The following is a 13,050-nucleotide window of genomic DNA, read 5'->3' on the forward strand; positions in this document are numbered from 1 at the left end:
TGTATTTAAGGATAGGTTTGGGACTGTTAATTGGAAATTGTCAAAATGAGTTGCAACTGTCTGGTGAGACCTTGGTAAGATCACGCTGCTGAAGCAGAACAAAATTGCGATAACTTCTCCAATACACACATAATTGCACATCATTTAACTACTGGGTTTTAAGTTATGATTCAAAATGTTTTGAATGCCAGTGCTCCTCATGGCTGAAGTATTCACAAGAGAACTATTATCTACTACAGACATCTATTAAGTAAACTTCAAAAGTTAAATAGCAACATCTCTGCTATTTGTAAGCTTGTCAGTTCTTTAGGAGTCATTTTGGGTCATTGAGGTTCAGCCTGTTTTAGGGGGCTCTTATCAGCCTCTTGTAAACTACTTGAACAATCTATTCACTGTCTTTTTTCTCCTTTTTTTCCTCCTTCCTCACCCCTTCCCTTATTTATTTTTAGATCTGGACTTTTAATACTTCAGTCACCTGAAGAAGTGGTTATGTCCATGAAAGCTCATGATACCATCTACATGTCCGGTTAGTCTTTAAGGTGTTACTAGATTATTCATTGTTTTTTAAGTTTTTCCACAGGTGGAAAGTCATAGCCAGAGAGAGAGAGAGAGAGAGAGCTTGTCATGGCCCTCATCAGCTTAAACGCCCTGAAAGTAAAAAATAAGGAATTTGAACTGGGATCGTGTGGCACTCTGTACCTCAGAACAGTACCCTAGAATCTCCATAGTCACTGCTGTTCTAGAATTATAATACGTTTTGCACAAAATAGGCCTTGTGATGTATCATTTTGAAAGTCTTTATCTGATAAACATTAATATCCTGTGTAATGTTATGATTGTATGTGCTATCATTGTGTGTGTGAAGGTATGAAGTTTTGCTACGTGTATGTTACTGAAATATTTTGAGCGAGGTTGAGCATGCCCACAATCAGCCTTTCAGGCACAACAATGGAAGAGCCACCAGTGGGAATCCACATGTACAAGAATTATCCCAGGAATTGTCCTTCTTAGAGATAGCACATAAACAATAGATACTGCTGGGTCCACCTTAAAGAAAGATGGAAGAGACTATAGCTCAGGGAAAGTGAAATCATCATTTGACCTTACTCATCACATCAGTGGTCCCCAATTTCTGGTCCACAGACTGGTGCCAGGCCACGAACTGCTGGCCTATGGCACACTGCCAGCCACACCCATGCCAGCTGCTCCGAGACCGGGGTTGGGGTATATACCCTGGACATGTGGTTGCTGGCTGCTGGAGCTGAAGCTGTCTGTTCATAGCGGCTCTGGAGGATGGGGCTAGGATACACCCCATCTCCCTGAGCCACCGCAGATCAGCTGGCTTCCGCTCTGGCAGCCACCACGTGGCGGGTGACTGCCACAGCTGAAGCCGGCTGTTTGTGGCAGCTCTGGGGGCCCGGGCTTGCGTACATATTTTGGCAGACCCATAACATTTTATTTGCATATTTGTTATTTTCATAAGGATTATGCAAATCATGCCAATAAAATGTAACCGGTCCGCGAAAAGTTTGTGAATGGGTTTGCTGGTCCGCAATATAACAAAAGGTTGGGAACCACTGCCTCACACAACTCAACACCTGGAAGCATATCTGGAGGATAAACACAGAAAGGGGGAAGGTGGTCCCGGGCTGGAGGAGAATTACAGCCTGTTTGTTGAAAATTTGTAACTTGTTTTTACTACAGGTTGAATCTCTCATAACCGGGACTGTCTGGTCCGGCAACATCCCTGTCCAGCATGACCAGAGAGTTCCAGTGCTGGGCTGGTGGGAGCTCTGCAGTGAGGCTAGAGCCCAATAGTGGGGCTGCCTTGTAGCAGTGAAACTGGGAGCCCAGCAATAGACTTTGGAGGGGTAGAGTGGGGAGGCGGAAGGCAGTGGGGCTGGAGCCCTACATTGAAACTGCCCAGCGAGACCAGGAGGCAGTGGGGCCACCCGGCAGTGCAACCAGGAGCCCAGCAGCCTTGCTTCTGCCAAGTGGCTCAGCTGCTTGGTGGGACAGGGAGGCAGTGCGTCTGCCCTGTGGGGTCAGAAGACTGACAGCAGGGCTGGTTGGTGGCAGGGCCAGGAATCTGGGAGTAGAGCTGCCCAGCAGCGCAACAAAATTCCCAGCAGCCCTGCTGGGAGCTGCCTAATGAGGTGGGAGGAAGTGGGGCTGCCTATTGAGGCTGAAGCCCAACTGAGGCTTGTCACCAGAGGCACAACTGGACTTCAACAGGGGGGGGCTGCCCCGCGGGGATGGAACCCCGTAGTCGGGCTGTGCATGCTGATGGTGGGGCTGCCATGGTGAGACCAGGAGCCCAGTGTGCGGGTGTCCAGTGGCAGGGGGAAGCTATCTGGGAAGCTGGCAGCGAGGCCATGGCTGGGGGGGTTGGTGACAGAGGTGGACCCAGAAATGACCTTCCCTATTCCGGCAAAATCCCTCATCTGGGACTGGTCATGTCCTGAGGGTGCCAGACCAAGGAAGTCCAACCTGTATCTGAGACACAGGTTGATTCAAATCCTGTGTAATTTATAGAACTTTGAATTTATTTTATTTTTAGGTAAACCATCTTCGATATCTATGCTGACTAATAATCACTTACTGTTAGGGTGGTAGTGTAGACATACCCCCTACTTCGAATTAGGGTGGCTAATGTAGTCATTCGAAGTTGCAAATGAAGCCCGGGATTTGAATTTCCCGGGCTTCATTTGCATCTTGCCGGGCGCCGCCATTTTTAAATCCCCGTTAGTGCGGACTCCGTGCCCATGGCTACACGCGGCACGGAGTAGGTAGCTCGAATTCGGCTTTCTAATTTGAACTACCGTTACACCTCATTCGAACTAGGGTAGCAGTGTAGACATACCCTAGCTTTCTATAGTTAATGCATCTGTTTTATATTTTACCTAAAAAAGTGTGGCTGAAATGCTTGGGAAATCTGTTCAGGTTACAAAGGCTGGTGTGTGTTCACTCACCTTAGTAGATGTGGCTAGCTTCATTAACTTACCCTTGTCAGGTGTCAGACATCAGTACAAGATGGTGCAGTTCTGGGGTGCAAGGCTAGGGAACCGGGGGGAGGTGGGTTGGCTGGAGCCTTTCTATTGTTGGTTCATGAGCAGCTAAGATAAGCATTTATGTAACTCAGCTGGTTGTACCCCTGCCTGTGGATCTCTGGGAAAGTTCTGTACCTGCCGGAGGTTTGTGACTTAGGGTAGACTGCAAGCTTCTTTCGAAAGAAGCTTTTTTGGAAGAGAGCGTCCACAATACCAAAGCTCATCGAAAAAGCAATCTGCTTTTTCAAAAGATAGCATCTACGCTGAATGGACGCTATCTCACATTTCAGCTGTGATGACTATGAATGGAGTGGCCACCAGGGCACCTGTGCTTTTTCCTGGAGGTCTCTTCTTTCGAAAAAACTCTCTCTTTCGCGGCCACACACGCCTTTTTCCGAAAGAGCGTTCTTCCTCTATTTTGTTTTGAAAGAATGCAATAGCAGTGAGGATGTAAGTGAAGTTTTTTTGGAAAAATGGCCGTTTAAAAAAAAAGAAAAACCCAAACCCTGCAGTCTAGTTGCACCCTTAGCAACAGCATCATGTTGTGAGAATGAGACCAGGTGTTGGGTCAGAGACTTCAGAGGTCCCACAGTTCAAACTATAACATAGGGAAAATCCACCACAGACTGATCCACCACTGACCCAGTGTGGCATGAGGGACTCTGAAATACAGTGTAGTGTCTCTCTGGGTATGTCTACACTACAATGTTAGTTCGAACTAACGGACGTTAGTTCGAACTAACATTCATAGGCGCTACACTAGCACTCCGCTAGTTCAAATTTAAATCGAACTAGCGGAGCGCTTAGTTCGAACTAGGAAAACCTCATTTTACGAGGATTAAGCCTCGTTCGAACTTACTAGTTCGAATTAAGGGGTGTGTAGCCCCTTAATTAGAACTAGTGGGAGGCTAGCCCTCCCCAGGTTTCCCTGGTGGCCACTCTGGCCAACACCAGGGAAACTCTATTACCGCCCTCCCAGCCCCGGACCCCTTAAAGGGGCACGGGCTGGCTACGGTGCCCGTGCCAGGTGCAAGCCTGCCAGCACCCAGCCAGCAGACCCTGCACCTGGCACAGCACAGAGCCACCCACCCGATGTCCCCCAGCCCACCCCCTCTTCCTGGGACCAGGCTGGCGGCTCCCGGGAGCTTGCCCGGGACCGCAAGAGGCGGGCACCTTCCTGGGCTAGTGCAGACATCGTGGACCTCGTCCACGATCTCCGCACTAGGCACAGGAAAGTGGCTGGCTAGGGCACGAGAGCGGCCAGCCTGGCCACCCAGGAGCAGGTGTGCATGAAAATCAAGGGGGTCCACTGAGACCCCAGACCCTGAGCCCTGAGCTTACAATGGCCGTACTGGGTCAGACCAAAGGTCCATCTAGCCCAGTAGCCTGTCTGCTGACAGCGGCCAACCCTAGGGACCCTGGAGGGGATTGATCGAAGACAGTGACCAAGCCATTTGTCTCATGCCATCCCTCTCCAGTCTTCCACAAACTTTGGGCAGGGACACCACTCCTACCCCCTGGCTAAGACTACTCCATGGACCCAACCTCCATGACTTGATCTCACTTCCCTTTAAACTCTGTTCTAGTTGTAGCCTTCACAGCCTCCTGCAGCAAGGAGTTCCACAGGTTAACTATTTGCTTTCTGAAGAACAACTTTCTCTTACTAGTTTCAAGCCTGCTACCCATTCCTTTCCTTTGGTGTTCTCTAGTCCTTCTTTATGGGAACTCATGAAGAACTTTTCTGAATGCACCCTCTCCACCCAACCCCTGCTTTTAGAAACCTCTATCCTGTCCCCGCTCCATCTCCTCTTTTCTAAGCTGAACAGTCCCAGTCTCTGTAGCCTCTCTTCATCTGGGACCTGTTCCCAATCCCTGATCATTGTAGTTGCCCTCCCCTCTCCCAGCCATTCTCTTCCCCTCTCCCACCTCCTTTTCCCAGTCTCCCCCAGTTTTGTTCAATAAAGACAGAGTCAATGTTGGAAGAAACGTTATCTTTATTTTGTACATCAAGAAAAGGGGCTAGGGAAGGGTAAGTGGAAGGAGGTGAGGGAGGAATGGGGTACGAGCCCCAGATGGGGAGGACTGGGCTGGCTCTGCGGGCTTCTGGGGGTGGAAGCTCTCCTGCAGCCCCCCAATTGCCCCCTCTCCCCAGATGGCAGCCTGCAGCAAGTGCAGCCGGGCTGATGGCCGAGTGCTGTGATGTGCCCAGTGTGGGCACTCCGGGCACTCCAAGCCAGGACTGGTTTTCAAGCGGGGCACCCCTGAGAACTGTCTGTCCGGGGTGGGGGTCGGGTCCCTTTAAGCGCAGCCCTCGGCTAGCCTGAGACAGCATCTCCACGCTCTAAGTCCTCCTCTGATGCCCTGCCGGCACTGCTTCCGGACATCCTTAAGCCCTGTTCAGGGTCTACTTAATGTGGACATGCTAGTTCGAATTAGCAAAACGCTAATTCGAACTAGTTTTTAGTTCTAGACGCGTTAGTTCGAATTATCTTAGTTCGAATTAACTAATTAGAACTAAGTTAGTTCGAACTAACTCTGTAGTGTAGACATACCCTCTGCTCTTTATGGATATGTCTACACTACAGCATTATTTTGAAATATCTTATTTCAAAATAACACATCTAGACACAAAATGCATTTCGAAACAGCATTTTGCTATTTTGAAATAGCACGTCCACACTGATAGGATGTATACATTTTTCTCTGTATGCTCGGGTTGCCCTCACACAGGACACCACAACACTCTGCAGCATGGAGCCGGAGCCACCGCGGGGCACTCTGGTGCCCCCTATTTCGAAATAAGCATCTACACAGCGCTTATCTTGAAATAGCAATTTTGAAATTGGCACTATTCCTCGTAGAATGAGGTTTACCAATTTTGAAATAAGCCCTCCGCTATTTTGATTTAATTTCAAAATAGCAGTTCGGCTGTGTAGACACTGGTAAAGTTATTTTGAAATAACGGCTCGTACTTTGAAATAACTTTGCTGTGTAGACATACCCTAAGTCTCCAGAGTAAGATGTTAGGACTTTGCACAGTGCTGTCTAGTGGTCAACCATGGAGAAATACAACCCTCCTGATCTCTTCTAGCCCATTAGGACCTTCTTTTTTATCCCATAGTCTTGTGCGTCATCTGCCTCCTAGCTTTGGTTGGTGTTAAATGAATAAAATATAAAAAAACCTATTTACTGAAGGGGAAAACCTTTACACACAGAAATGTTTTGTGGATGAGAAATGAACTCTGTTTGATTTATCTCTCACCTTATCACCTGTTTGGGGGAAAAGCCATCTTTGGAAAGACACAAAGCATCTGTTGAAAAACTTTGAGACATTAAGTTCTACATATTTTTAGGGCAGAGAGCCATGGACTGGTCTCAGTTACGCGGCTGTAAATCTGGAGAGGCCATTGAAGAGTTACTCTGGAGTTGCAGCCATGTAAGGGCCTGATCTAAAGCATGCTGAAGTTAATAGAAATATTCCAACTGGATCTGGATGAGGATTTAACTGTGATCAGTGTCTAACCCACTGCTTTTATTGCTTCTGGAAATTTAAAACCGATTGTCTCAATTAGTAAAAACAGCGCCAAAAGCTGCCTTTCCAAATAGTCAGTTCCCACTGGATTTTATGGGAGTAAATACCTGTATCTAAGCTCAGCATTTGGTCCACCCTCCCCGCCCCCGATCTGCCTGCTCCCAAAAGACATGTTTCAGAGAAAAATACTTGAAGTGAAAGAGTAACAGCATGCTTCCCAGTTCCTGATGACAAACTTAGTGCAGCAGTAATACCAATTGCCTTGAACAGCATTCTGCCAAAAACAATGTCAACTGCAACAGCAGAACTAATGATTCCATCACTTCTGATGGCATCACTAGCACTTATATGGACCTAGGGAATATACAGAAAGGGCCAGTTTAATTCACTATTCCTCTCACTGATCTTGGAGGAAAAACCCCCAGCAAAATGTTTCTCATCCTGTGGCTAGCACCCGTGTTCTAATCTGAGGTACCAAAAAGCAGGCATCTAATCCACTGCTTTACCTGCCGATGTTTTATCCATGCTTGCAGGAATGCTGAAGTAGCACTTTCCTCTGCTCTATGCACCATGACATATCTTAAACTGAGCTGCCACAGCGTCTACACTGTGGGAGGCCGACAGGAACACTCCTCACAGAATGAGGAGTAGAGGATGCTGGCAGGGGCTACCCTCAGTGTTCGATTTGGAGGTCAACTCTAGACCCACTAAATAGAACACTAGAAGATCATCCTCCGGAGGGTTTATCTCCATAGTGCAGGCATGCCCTTACAATTCAAGCTTTTCAAAACTGGAAAAAGCAATATGAAAATGTTGCACACACAGTCGTCATGAAACTTACAACAGTGCAAGACAGTCTGGATTGCCAACAGATCTACAAACGGAAGAGGCACATTATTGTCAGACCATACGGGCCTTTAGTTTTTAAAGTGCTTCAGTGATTTAGAAGTCTAAGGCCTATTTTCAGCAGTGACATAGGCACTTTTAAAAATGTTTCTGACACCTAGAAAATTCCAAAAAGTATAGAATCCAATTGGAAGCGTCCATACATTTTAGTTGGGGGAGGCTGGGATAGCTCGCTGAAATCAGATCCAAATAAAATGCCTCCTCACCAGACTTTGGATGTGCCAAAATGATTTCATGCTGTTTCTGCTGTCTCTCTTGCTGGTTCCCTAAGTGGGCTGCAGCAGTGTGAAGTGCAGATGAAACGCCGAAGGAAATGAACTAAAGCAAATAGAATTCAGAATCTAGACGTAGGCAATAGGGACAGTCTCCTGTACAGGATAACAAGCAGAAGTTAGATCCATAATTATATTTCATTAGGGAGTAATGTGGGTTTCTTTAAACATTCTGGGATTTTTCACTTATCTGAAGGTACTAGATTGGATTGCCTTCATAACTGCCTAATATTACCATATTTCAATGTGATTGGTTTGAAATGTGAGGGTGTGAAACCACATGCTTCCCAGCTTTATGGCTGCTCCTGCTGCTTAGCCAAAGAACAAGACCTCAGACTAGCACATAACTAGTTAAGTGATAGCCTATACTTTAAGAATGTAGGTGTATTCCTTTTACAGTCAGGCCTGAATATCTATATTCTAAGGTATGTCTATACTGCGCCGTAACTCAAAATAAGATATACAACTTGAGCTACACTAATTGCATATCTTATTTCAATGCTATTTCAAAATAGTTTATTTCGTCATTTGGCATTATCTATACAGAGCCAAATTTCAAAATAACCCGCTATTCTAAAATGTCCCTTTCTCCTCGTAGAATGAGGTTTCAGGAATCTCAAAATAGGAGCTCAAAATAATCGGCTTGCTGTGAAGACACAGGATAGCTATTTTGGGACACTTCGGTATCCTGAAATTGCATTGCAGTGTAGACGTAGCCTAAAAGTTGAGATGCCCATACATCAATCTGTGATCTTGAGGAACATTTCATGGAGGAACATTAATGACCCTTTGGTTCCACTCTCAGGGTATGTCTACACAGCATGCTTATTTTGAAATAAGCTATTTTGGAATTTTTCCCTCCAAAATAGTTTATTTTTAAGTAGCACATCTACACTAGACGGAAGCCTCAAAATTAGTCTGAGGCAGGCTTCCCTAATGTGGAGGTACTACCTCGATTTAGACCCCCAGGAGGCACTGGGGAGTAGTTACTTTGAATGGCCCTGGGGAGGAGATATTTTGAAATTGCAGCAGTGGAGCATCCACGCTACTGCTATTCCGAAATAGCTATTTCAGAATAAGTGTTATTCCTCGTGGAATGAGGTTTACAGATTTCGAAATAAGCCATCCGTTATTTCAAAATGATTTTGAAATAATGGAGTTGCTTGTAGATGCTCACGTTGTTATTTTGAAATAACGCCAGTTATTTCAAAATAACTGTGCTGTGTAGACACTCCCTCAGTTGTAGCTTTTCAAGCCATGAATACCCCAATGGCTAGTGTTTTGAGGTCTGGAATCCTTTGAATCTCCATTAAAAGGATTTGTTTTCTCCAGTGTATTTTATTTCAGGAAGTTATTAAAATATAAATTATTTCTCCAGCCTAAAAGAAGTGGGTTGACGTTCCTATAGTGTGTTTTAATGCCATTCTGTTTACAGAAGGCAAAATCCATTACCACCAATTTTGGCAGATCTCCGTATATAGCTTTCTGCTTGATTTCAGTGTTATTCTGTATGTGGACTTCTGACTGGATTGTATCCTAAATTTAAATTAGTAAAATACTAATTTAAAGTGACACACTAGAAGAGTATGAATTGTAAAGTAATGAGTAAACAGAATTTTCTGTTTAGCATGAAGTTCAGTGTGGATAAACACAATAATGTGTTTGACTGAATTTATGAAACTTTGTTCAAATGTTCCCCATCCTACGTATACAATACAGGTTGAATCTCTCTAGTTCAACACTCTCTGTCCGGCAACATCCGTGGTCCAGTATGATTTTAGTTAACCGCATATCCACTTATCAGGGTGTCGCCAAGCTTCCTGTGGTCACATAAAAATATTTTATGGCCATCAGTCCTGGCTCTCAGTGTTCTGTGCTGTTATTTAGCTCTAATTTACCCCAGTTATCTTCCAAGGCTATGTCTATGCTACCAGGTTATTTCAAAATAAATCATTTTGAAATAACTCCCCTTATTTTGAAATAACAAGGTGAACATGCATACTGCCAAGCCTGTTGTTTCGACATAATGGGCTTCTTATTTTGAAATAATAACTCCTGCTTATTAAGAGCAATAAGCTTATTTCAAAGCAGTTATTTTGGGAGTTATTTCAAAATAACTCTCCAGTGTAGACATACCCTTAGGGTGTGTCTAGACTACATGGCTCCATCGAAGGAGCCATGTAGATGAGTTTACTAGACATAGCAAAATGAAGCGGTCATTTAAATAATCACACTTCATTTACATAAAAACGGCCACCATGCTGTGCTGATGATCAGCTGATCCGGCACAGCGGGGCAGTCTAGACGTGCCACAGTCTACAAGGGAAGCCTTTGTTGACTGCTCCAGTATGCCTGGTGAAACAGAGCCCAGGAACCTGTGAAAATATTGGTAATGTCGCTAAGTGTAAGCTTGGTTTTTATGCTTTATCTTCTTATTCCTTCATGCCAATACAGTGAAATTGTGCAACATCACTCACCTTTTGTTATGAAGAGAGATGATAAGTCTTGGGTAGGCATAGGCTTATAGAAGGGGTATCAGTACAGTTAGACATTATTAAGCAGCATTGCAAGCATTGTTCTGTTTATTCACCTTGGCAAAATAAAAAATAAAAAGAGACCCACTTGCTACAATATTCACCTCTCTTGGTTTGGAAAATACTCTGGTTTGGCACCTGTTGGCTCCTGAAGGTGCTGGACTAATACTCTAGTTCTTTTCCAAGATATAGAGCAGGGGTCAGCAACCTAACAGCACATGCGCCATGAGTGGCACACTTGCTGATTTTGAGAGGCATGCGAGGAGCTCAGCCCTCCTCCCCCACACAGCGGGGAGCTTGTGCTGCTGCTGGAGCCCTTTACCTTCCCTGGCAGCAGATTAGCCTGCACCGTGCCTGGCAGTGGTGGGAGGAGGCAGTGCTGGCACGGAGGCGTTAGGGCTGAGGCAAATGGCTCCTGTGGTGTCCGGGGCCAGCTCGGGACTGCGTGGCCATGTCAACAGCTCCTCCAGCCTCCGGGACCAGCCTGGTACTGCATGGCCATGACAGTGGCACCTCCGGGGCTGACCCGGGACCTTGTGGCCACAGCAGCAGCTCCTCCGGCTGCTGGAGCTGGCCTGGGAACATGTGGCCCATAGCAGCAGCTCCTCTGGCAGTGGGGACTGCCACCCAGGACAGCTGGGAAGTCACCACATGGCCGTGGTTCCAGCTTCAGTCCTGGGGAAGGGGTGGAGTTGAGCTATGGTCACGTGGTAGCTGCTCCTGGGGCAGGCTACGGGGCAGCTGCTGGGGCAGGACCTGGGGCTGCCGTGTGCCATGGGATTGCTGGGGAGATGCTGTGGTGGTGGCTGCCATTCTTCTGCCATCATCACTGGCAGAGCAGCGCTGGACACGGGCTCATGTGCTGCTTATCAAACTATTGGCCTGAGATGAGAGAACTCAGCACGGGAAAGCAAGGCCAAGGAGCACACTAAATGGTAAGATCTGTATCATAATTTATTTATTAATGAAGCTGATAAAATGTGAGTAGGACTATTATTGGCTTTAAAAAGTATCAATGGCACACAGACCTGTAGATAGAAGTGACTACGTTAAATCTCGGCACGCCACTTCTTAAAGGTTGCCGACTCCAGCTATAGAGATATATAAACTAATTCATTGCAGTTGTGGGTCTGGTGAAACATGCAGCATCGGAACTAACTTTTTGGACAATTATTACAGGAGACAGAAAAAAGACAACATAGGAAGGATTCAAATTTCCAGTGTCATGAGGTCACTACAAGATCGAATTTGCTTATTTTATGCTTCATTCCACAAAGCTTTTTTGGGATTCTCTTGAGTGCAGAAATAGATGTTCAATGAGCAACAGAACCCAGATTTAGCAGTTTTTGTGACAAGTCACTATATCATTATAGAAGGCTTAAATTTAAAGAGAAGCTATCAACAACTTTAAAAAATATATTTTGTTTTGTGCTGTTGCATTAGTTTTCTGTCTCTTCCAAATTCCCTTATTAAATGTTTATTAGCAATATCTTTCACAACCTCTGCTATGCTCAGGCGACTATAAATATTATTCTGAGAAAGAGCACAAAACATACTGTTTTCACCAAATGTAGAAGAGCATGGTGAAGAGAGTGCTTATACTTAAGTGCAAAGCCATCATTTTCATAGATGGCTAAATTAACGTTTAATCATTTAAATAGAAGTAATTTGATTTTCAGGGGAGATGAAAACTCACTGCAGGTTGGACCTCCTTGGTCCGGCACCCCTCTCCTCCACCTCTTCCAGCATAGTGCAGAGCTCCTAGCACCTTACCACGTAGCATTCAAGAACTCTCTGATCCTGAAACATCCATGGTTCTTCCAGACCTCAGATGTTGCCAGACCAGAGAGTTCTGGTTAATATAAACTTGTATTTCCAAAGATCTAAATGTCTTCTCATTTTCTTTGTGTTCTCCTCACCAAAATAAGCATCCCCAGCACCCTTTGTGCTAGGCATGTTATCATCTAGTCGAATAGTCGACTAATCGATAAGCAGGAGATTATCAATTAGCATTATCAACTAGTTGCTTCCCCCCTGCTCTCTCCTCCCCCCGCCCCATGGCTCTGCATTATACAGCCCAGGGAAGCCGATGTGTGAAGTCACTAGCTCACCCCCTGCTCCATGGGTGTCTTCATTCACCACACCACACACACACACACACACACAATGCACTGTATGTGTGATGTGAGATGTGATAAATGAAAAGACACCTGTGGAGCAGGGGTCATGTCAGTGACTTCTTGCAAAGGCTTCCCTGGGTTTTACAGTGTAGAGCCACTGCTGGGGAGGTTTTGCTGTGAATTGGCATGAGCCGAACTAAGCACTGCAATGGCTTACCATTGTCGACTAATCAAATAGTCGACAGAAAATCTATTGATTATTCGATTAGGGAAGTAATTACAATTTAACATCCCTACTTTGTGCTCTAACCTCTGGCTCAGACATGTGCTTTCTCTAACTGCTTATATTGCTTACAGTCCTGGTTCAGAAAAACTCATAAGCTCATGGATAATTTTAAGTGTGTTTTTAAGCCAACTGACTTCACGAAATATAAATGTACTTAAAATTAAGAATGTGCTTACATGCTGTCCTGAATAGGGATTCTTCCTGAATTGGGACCGAAGTTAGTTATATTAAAGACTGGTTTGTTCCTTAATCTCATGAGGCCTTCAAGTAGTTCCACCTACATGGGAGCCAGATAACGGAGACAAAGTTATGAACACCTACTCTATCCTCACTGTGCTTCCAGCTGTGAT

The sequence above is a fragment of the Pelodiscus sinensis genome, chromosome 3 (assembly GCF_049634645.1).
Source record: "Pelodiscus sinensis isolate JC-2024 chromosome 3, ASM4963464v1, whole genome shotgun sequence".
In the NCBI taxonomy this organism is placed as follows: domain Eukaryota; kingdom Metazoa; phylum Chordata; order Testudines; family Trionychidae; genus Pelodiscus; species Pelodiscus sinensis.